This window comes from Magnolia sinica, chromosome 6 (assembly GCF_029962835.1).
Source record: "Magnolia sinica isolate HGM2019 chromosome 6, MsV1, whole genome shotgun sequence".
In the NCBI taxonomy this organism is placed as follows: Eukaryota; Viridiplantae; Streptophyta; class Magnoliopsida; order Magnoliales; family Magnoliaceae; genus Magnolia; species Magnolia sinica.
The window spans coordinates 32,668,360-32,677,538 of NC_080578.1; positions in this window are offsets into that span (position 1 = coordinate 32,668,360).

Here is a 9,179-nt window from a genome sequence, read left to right on the forward strand (position 1 = left end):
TTGGCAAGAGGAATTGTCCTAAGGTGAGCTATCACCAACATACGTCATGTATGTTGGAATATGTAGCCTAAGTATTTGTAGAAATGTCTGAATAAATAAGTGTGTCATATATTGTACTTTTATGGGCATTGAGAAGAGATTCTCAACTATCTTAATGATGTGTATGATTTCCTCCACACAATCTATATTCTTTGTCTGTTTAACTTAGACGTTACTTACATGTAAATTCATGTTAAGTTGATATTCAACAAATGCTCACATACTTGTATGATTAGAATTGTTGATCCATTACTGTTCTGAATTGCTGGTATGAATATCTATTATATTGAATGTGTTTGGGACCATGAAATAGTCCAAGGAATCGGTAACAAACCTTGAGTTCGTGGTCGAGGTTGTTTTCGCCACGTAGGACGTGTTTGACGAACCCGAGTCGTATTAAGGTTGTCGGCAGTGGTTTGGCCACACGGGGCGTTTACGTACTTCATGTCGTTCAACTCAACGTGCACTCGTGCTAATCAAGATCGTCAAGTAACCTGATTGTCCCGGTGGATGTGCACCATGTATGGACGTTATTGTTTGAATCTAGGGTACCAAACTTACCAGTGCAATCCCGTAAACTATGGTACCTCGATCCGCTAAGACTCATGAGCCGGGCATGGTGGTATGGGATACCGTGGTCGAGCTGTCTACCTACACTAGGGTGACGAGCCTCCCCGTAGTGACTAGTGAGTAATTCAGACTCGTGAGCTGATTATAGTGGTATGGGACACTATATTCATGCTGTCGGCCTACATTGACTAGTGACGAGCCCTTTGTAGTGACCTCGAGCATACCTTAATACTGCGTTGAGGCGACGAGCCTTAGGGTAGTAACTAAGGTATGATAGGCATGCATTGATTGGTGATGAGCCCTTTGCAGCAACCTAGAACCACAATATCGTATGAGATTGTCTAGGACTGACGACCCTAGAATGGATCACCGTTTGGGAATTGATATGAGGAAGGTACCTTAGCTTCCCAATCCTGCTATATGAAAAGGACTAATAACAACTTGGTAATCATGTTCATGCACCGCATTGCATGTGCTTTGGCATCGTGGAGCACTGCGGGAGTTTGTCATACGTATCGTAAGATGAAGACGTTAAGGGAGTGGAGGCGAGAGCATGCATCATTTCTGCATACATCCTTGCATTACCAAGATTAATTAGGACGTGTTTGATTGTATTGCCTTATCACTACTGCTTGATTGAATTGATAATATGTTAACTTTTACTGTATAGTTTCACTGAGTTGATCACTCACTCCCACATTCTGGGATGGTGTTTCAACACCAACCAGACTCTGTCTTAGATGTAGATGATGATGCGACCCCCGAGGCAGAGCAGGAGTATGAGGATGCCGAGGACGCGTTTTCTTTTATGCAGTTCTCAGGCGGGTTCATGTGAGCCGTATCCTGAGCTATGGGGATTCTGGATTTATTTTGTAATGGATGATTTCATTTTGATACTTATATTTTGAAACAAACACTTGTAATTATGACTTGGCAAAGCACACATATCTCAGGGACTTATATAGCTATACACATGTGTTTCTTCAGTCTTCCGCTTGCATATTTCACCTATACTTGGATTATGTTTGCAGTTTGGCTTAATCTACTCCATGTTTTATGCACTCATACAGACAACATACATCCATCATTGCATATGTTACATAAGTGATGTTTTGAAACTTGGGAGCTGAGTTATGCTTGACCCCTAAATTTTAAGGCGTTACACGGAGATTGTCTCACATGAGTACACGGTATGCGCAGGATTGATGCATGACTGGATTGTATGACTCATGCATTTTACATTGTGTGTTGTGATTACTATACGCCCTAGCAGCATCAGGATCGTAGCCTCTACAAGTATTTCATAGATGGTCAAATGGGACACCGAAAATCTATTCTACATGGGGTGCTATAGATAACCCTGGGTGAAAGTCCTTAAACTCTCTTGGTTCCAGAGGTTACTCCAACATCTAGACCGAGTGGATGCATGAGCGCATGAGGGCCGCAAACTGTTAGGCCGCGTCTCCCACTATGTCGTGGTCGGTTGGAAGGGGGTGCAACTTTACCTACCCGAGAGGAGGGGACAATGCTCGGCTGAGTCTGACCAGCTCGAGGAATGGGTCCATTATCGACGAGTTAGGCCCGATATTGGCCGGCGGATAGTGCGGTCTCTTCCACTCACCTTGTTGCGCACGATGGGGCGGCAATCTAGTTTGTACTGTAATAAACCCCAGTGATTTCCCAGAGAGGAACCATACTGATATGTGGACTTATTGAGTAGGAATTGCATACTCATTCATTCATTCATTCACTATCCACTCGGGCTAGTGGTGCACAACTATTTATTACGTGTACCTTCGCATGGCCAGGATTTCGGTTGGGCACGCGACTAACTTGAGATTAGGAGTCTACTACATTGAGTCTGGCTATCCAAATTTAGGTATGGGACTAGTCTGGATAGAATTCCCTTGTGATGGACCCATAGCCTGCAATACTACATACTATCATCCCGACTTCACTCCAGCTTAGCCATTTCATTTGCACCGCATATTACATTGTATCCGCAGTACTTAGCATTTTAGGTTGCCATGTTTCTGCATTGATATGCCCGTTAGCATCCATGCCTTACATCGCATAGCCTTGGTATGGCTGATGACACTCATAGATTTATCGGTATATTTTCGCTTATTTCGATAATGTATAATTCATGACATTGTATCCTCGACATCTAATATTTTGCTCTCTTTGACTCCTCATTTGCATAGCTGATTTGCATTGCGTACCCTGATATTGTATGACTAATGGACTTGTCAGTACTTCCGCTTACTCTGATTACTCTGATATTGCTTACTTGGCACTTACCTTATGCACACACTTTTACCACCCACTAAGGTTTCTATAAGCTTATGCACAATAGATGCGTGTAGGTGGCGTTAGGTTATAGCAGCATAGAGCTTGGAGCATGCAGTGGACCTCTAGAGCTTTAATTTTCGACATATGTATTTCCCTTTTAACATTATATTTAAATGTTTATATTAGTGGATTTATGATTATAATGTTGCCTTTGTGATTTGGGTAAACTCATGGTTATGCTTCTTACGAGATAAATGTACGTTGGAAAATCCTCCTTGTAGGATCCCAGGATCGGAATCTAGCGTATAGGTGCTGGGAGCAGAGAATGGGGTATTACGGAGGCTGTCGGCACCGCATTTAGACAATCGGGATTCCTATGAGTCTGATCTCCAGGTTTGGGGTGTGACATAAGTTGGTGTCAGAGCATAACTTGGGAATACCTGAAGATAACATCACATATCTGCTGATAGCTACCCTTCACTATATGATTGTTGAGAACTTAGAATAGTTAGATCCCCGAATTCGAATAACTTAGAGATTTTAAGATATAGCTCCCTAATGTTGAGATTATGAGGGTGCATAGTAATCCAGCTTCAATCATTTCTGATCAAGGATTCAAGGTTTAGTAGAGTCACCATAATGATGATGATTCATCTTGGGAGGGCGAGGTCGAGATTAGAGAGCGCTATCTTTATACTTTGGTAGATTGATTGTGCCTTAACTTATATACTTGATGATGTTTCCTCTCCCTTTTTTTGTTCTGCAAATTTTGAGGATGAAATTTTTATTAGATGGGGAGAGCTATAAGGCTCGTATCCTATACCGTACTGTTCCGTAGGATTCTGCGGTCCTCCCGGTCGAATTCCGACGACCCAGTTACCGACATTTGCGCGTGATCCTGAGTTGTGTCCCGTATATCAGAGTCGGTGTGACCCGAGAGTTATACTCCTGCGACCGCATCATCGCCGCAGTTCCGATGCCCCATCTCGCACGCCAACGCGATACCCGGGCCAGTAGATGTGGGCCCGCGTTTAGTTCGAGAAAAATACAGCGCATTGCAATTCCTAAAGAATCTCTATGACACGTCACATCAATCAATCAAAGTACAACCTATCACTCCATTCTATCCCAAGTACAACCACCCTCCCCAAAAGTCAACACTCTCTCTTACATAAGTACACATCCATCACCCATCACCCATCTCTCACCCATCACACCCCATCACTCACCCATGCCTCTCGCTCTTACACCTCTCTCTCTCATCTCTCTTATCTCTCTCATTTTCTCCATTTTTCAAGCAAACCAAGCTCCAACATATGAGCTTCCAAGCTCCAAGAGAGAAGCTTGGTGTGGTCCACCTTCGTACCTCCCATCTCCACCATCTAAAGTCCATCTTGACCGTTGAATCGCACCCCTGGGAGCTCTAGATCATGTTGGCGAAAGAAGGAAGAGGAGATCAAAGGTGGGTGATCTTGGATCTACATCTTTGTCATTTTATTCTATTTTAGTTTTGTAATTTAAGGGCCCACATGTAATGGGACCCACCTTGATATATGCTTTGCATTAAAGAGGGGCCCATAGTGGCGGGGCCCCTCCGCCATCAAATCTCTCAAATTCTCTCTTTCCTTCTCCCTCTCGTTCCCTATGAATAATGGCCCACCTCGATGGGTGTATCATCCATCACCGTCCGTCCATTGGACAATACCCACCTGATGTGTGGATGGGTAAAACACAAACATTAGCTTCCTCCAAAGCTTGTGGGTCCACACGAGTAGACCCACCTCAGATGTATGTATTCCGTACACGTGGGGTCCACCTTGTACCCTACCGTCCAACCGTTTGAGAATGGTGGAACCCGCCATGATGTATGTGTGCATCCAGCATCCAAACCTGGAAGGACGCTGGATGTTGTTTTTGCAAAGAAAAGAAAGATAATAAAATTATATATATATATATAGATACATATATGTATATCAGGTGTGGCCACGTGTGTGGAGCCTCACCATGATATATGTGCTTAGCTAATGCCATCCTGTCCACGTGTCTGGACCCCACCATGATGCATATGTTATATCTATACCATCCGTCCATTTTTTGTTGCCGTGGGACCCACTCCACACGTGCTGCACATGTGGAGGTGGGGTCCACATCAATGTATGCATTCTGTATCCACACTGTCCGTTGGAGGGACGGTGGATCCCAGTAGCAAAGATGTTGTACTATGACAACAAGTTCTATGGACGTGGTCCACATGATGTTTGTATTTCATCCACGCCTCCATTTACAAGGCCCACCATCATGCACGTGTGCAGAATCCGCGCCGTCCATATGTGAGGGACGCACAGTGATGTAGGTGTTTTATCACCATGGTGTAGGCCACACGTGTGTGGGACCTATATGACGTATATGTTACATCCATCCATCCACTTGGCTGTGTGCCAGCAGCTGCAACTGCTGCTTTGACACAGCAAGCTCCGTGGGTCCCACCAACAATTGACGTCGCCAAGTTCTGTGGTCCCCATGAGGTATGTATTATACCACACCGTCCAACCATCTGCATTGAATGTGAGACCCACCCACACGTGTCAGACGTGTGGGGTGGGAACCCACTTTGATGTATGTATTCCATCCAGACCGTTCGCCCGTTTTGGGATGGTGGACCCTACTTTCGTGTATGTGTTTATATACACACCGTCTATTTATCTTAGACGTGGGCCCACGCCGCACGTATGGCACGTGTGGGGTGGGGAGCCCACCTTACTGTATATATTTTGTCCCCACACCGTCCATGCATGTGGGGGCCAACTGTGAGGTATGTGTCTTATACACGCCATCTACCTGCCAGTTGAGTGGGATGCACCATGATGTATGTGCACTATTTATACCATCCATAGGCTGGATGGGTGGGGCTTGCCTTGTGGTGCATTATATATTCACACCATCCTTCCTCGTGGCCCCGGCATGATGTGTGAGTTTCATCCGCACCATCCAATCGGCGAACCCCACATGGTGATGAGGCCTTTGTGTGAGGCCAGCCCATGATGTATGTTTTAACCACGCCGTCCAGTTCGCTGGACATGTGGCCCACTTGATGTATGTGTTGAACATCCATGTTGTTCATATAATGGGCCCATTTGGAAGGTGTGGGTCCACCTGTCGTGAGGTCCATTAACGAGGCCCACCTTGATGTATTTGTAGCCCATTAACGAGGCCCACCTTGATGTATTTGTAGCCCATTAATGAGGCCCACCTTGATGTATTTATAGCCCATTTACGAGGCCCACCTTAATGTATTTGTAGCCCATTTACGAGGCCCACCTTGATGTATTTGAGGCCCATTGGTGTGACCCATTAATGCGGCCCACTTGATGTTTATGAGGCCCATTAGTGCGACCCATTGATGCAGCCCACTTGATGTGTATGAGCCCCATTGATGTGGCCCACTTGATGTATATGAGGCCAATTGTTGTGGCCCATTGATGCAGCTCACTTGATGTATTTGTGGCCCATTAGTGCGGCCCATTGATGCAGCCCACTTGATGTGTATGAGGCCCATTAGTGTGGCCCATTGATGCGGCCCACTTGGCGTATATGAGGCCTATTGATGAGGCCCGACTTGATATACATGAGGCCCATTATGATGTGTATTGGGCCCTTATTGTGCGGCCCATTGTGACGTGTATTAGGCCCATGACTCGTGGCCCATTTGATGTATTCGAGACCTAGATACGTGGCCCATTTGATGCATATGAGACCCAGGTGTAGGGCCCACCTATTGTGTATTCGAGGCCAATGGGTTGTGGCCCATTGTGATATATTTAAGGCCCATAGGTGAGGCCTGATGTGATGTATGCAGGGACGTTATGTTGCGTTTGAATCCCTTATGTGGGCCACTCCTTGGGAGCAATGTTGGTTAGATGTCCACATTGATAGGCAATGATGGTTAGATGTCCTCATTTTGACCTTCCCTTAAGCCTTATTAAGCCCATTCTTACCAATTTCGATTGTCATGACCGACTACCAATTCTGATTAACGTAACCGATTTGTCGATTTGGATTATTGACCGATTCCAATTATCATGATCGATTGTCGATTCTGATTAACAAACTAATTTGTCGATTCTAATTATCAACTGATTCCGATTGTCATGATCGATTGCCGATTCTAATTGACGTAATCGATTTGCCAATTTTGATTATCGACTGCTTTTGATTTTCATGACCGATTGCCGATTCTGATTGACGTAACCGATTTACCGATTCTAATTATCGACAGATTCCGTTTGTCATGATCGATTGTGATTCTGATTGACGTAACTGATTATCGATTCCGATTATCAACCGATTTCGATTGTCATGACTAATTACCGATTCTGATTGACGTAACCGATTTGCCGATTCTGATTATCAATCGATTCCGATTGTCCTGACCGATTGTCGATTCCGATTAACGTGACCAATTTGCTGATTCTGATTATCGATTGATCCTGATTGTTGTGACCGATTTCCAATTCTGATTGACGTGACCAATTTACCGATTCTGATTATCGATCGATTTCGATTGTCGTAGCTGATTGCCGATTAGCTATCGAGGCTGATTATCATAACCGATTTGCCGATTCCAATTATCGATCGATTTCGATAATTGAGGCCGATTCTGATTATCAAGGCCGATTCCAATTGTCGATACAGATTCCAATTGTCAAGGCCGATTTCAATTGTCGATACAGATTCCAATTGTCAAGGCCTAGTATCAGGGCCGATTCTGATTTTTGAGGCCAATTGTATAGGCCGATTCCGATTGTCGAGGCTAAGAATCGAGGCCGATTCTGATTTGTCGAGGCCGATTGTCGAGACCGAGTGTCGAGGCCGATTTTGAGTGTCGATTTCGATTGTTGAGGCTGATTTCGTTTGTCAAGGCCGATTTTGATTGTTGAGGCCAATTGTCGAGGCCTATGTGATGAGGCCCATTATGAGGCATTTGAGGGCTAGGCGATGGAGCCCATTGTGATGTATGTTAGGCCCATCGTGATGTGTATTAAGCTCTTGAGTGAGGCCCATGGTGTTATATATCAGGCCCTTTATGAGGCCACAGGTCCATTATATGTTTGACCCTATGTGGGCCACTTGTTGGGGGCAATGTTGGTTAAATGTCCACATTGTCGAGGCCGATTGTCGATGCCTATTGTCGGTGCTGGTTATTCATACCAATTATGAGTATGTGACAGCATAACATCACAATACATGCCCATACGCATCATATACATGTTTGTTATGAGATGTTGTTGATCATTGCATATGTCATTGAGCAAGTTGTTATGAGACTCCCTGATAGGCGAAGATTGTCTCACATGAGTACAAGGTATGCGCAGGATTGATGCATGACTGGATTATATGACTCATGCATCTTACATTACGTGTTATGATTACTGTATGCCCTAGCGACATCAGGGTCATAGCCTCCACATGTATTTCGTGAATGGCCAGATGGGACATAGGAAATCTGTTCTACATGGGGTGGTATAGATATCTCTAGTTGAAAGTCCTTAAACCCTCTTGGTTGCAGAGGTTACTCCAACTTCTAGACCGAGTGGATGCATGAGGGCATAAGGACAGCATACCGTTAGGCCACATCTCCCACTGTGTCGTGGTCAATTGGAAAGGGGTACGACCTTACCTGCCCGAGAGGAGGGGACAATTCTAGGCTAAGTCTGACCAACTCAAGGACTGGGTCCGCTATCGACGAGCCGGGCCTAATATTGGCAGGCGAATAGTGAGGTCTCCTCCACTCACTTTGTTGCGCGCCATGGGGCGGCAATCTGGTTTGGAGTATAATAGACCTCGATGATTTTTCAGAGAGGAACCATACTGATTTGTGGACTTATTGAGCAGGAATTGCATACTTATTCATTCATTCATTCACTATCCACTCGGGCTGGTGGTGCGCAATTATTTGTTACGTGTACCTTGGCATGGCCAGGATTTCGGTTGGGCGCGCGACTAATCTAAGATCAAGAGTCTACTACATTGAGTCTGGTTATCCAAATTTAGGTATGGGACTGGTTTGGATAGAAGTCCCTTATGATGGACGCTATAGCCTGCGATACTATGTACTATCATCCTGACTTCACTCCAGCTTGGTCATTTCATTCACACCGCAAATTACATTGCATCCGCAGTACTTAGCATTTTGGGTGGCTATGTTTCTGCATTGATATGGACGTTAACATTCATGCCTTGCATCGCATAGCCTTGGTACGGCTGATGACACTCATAGA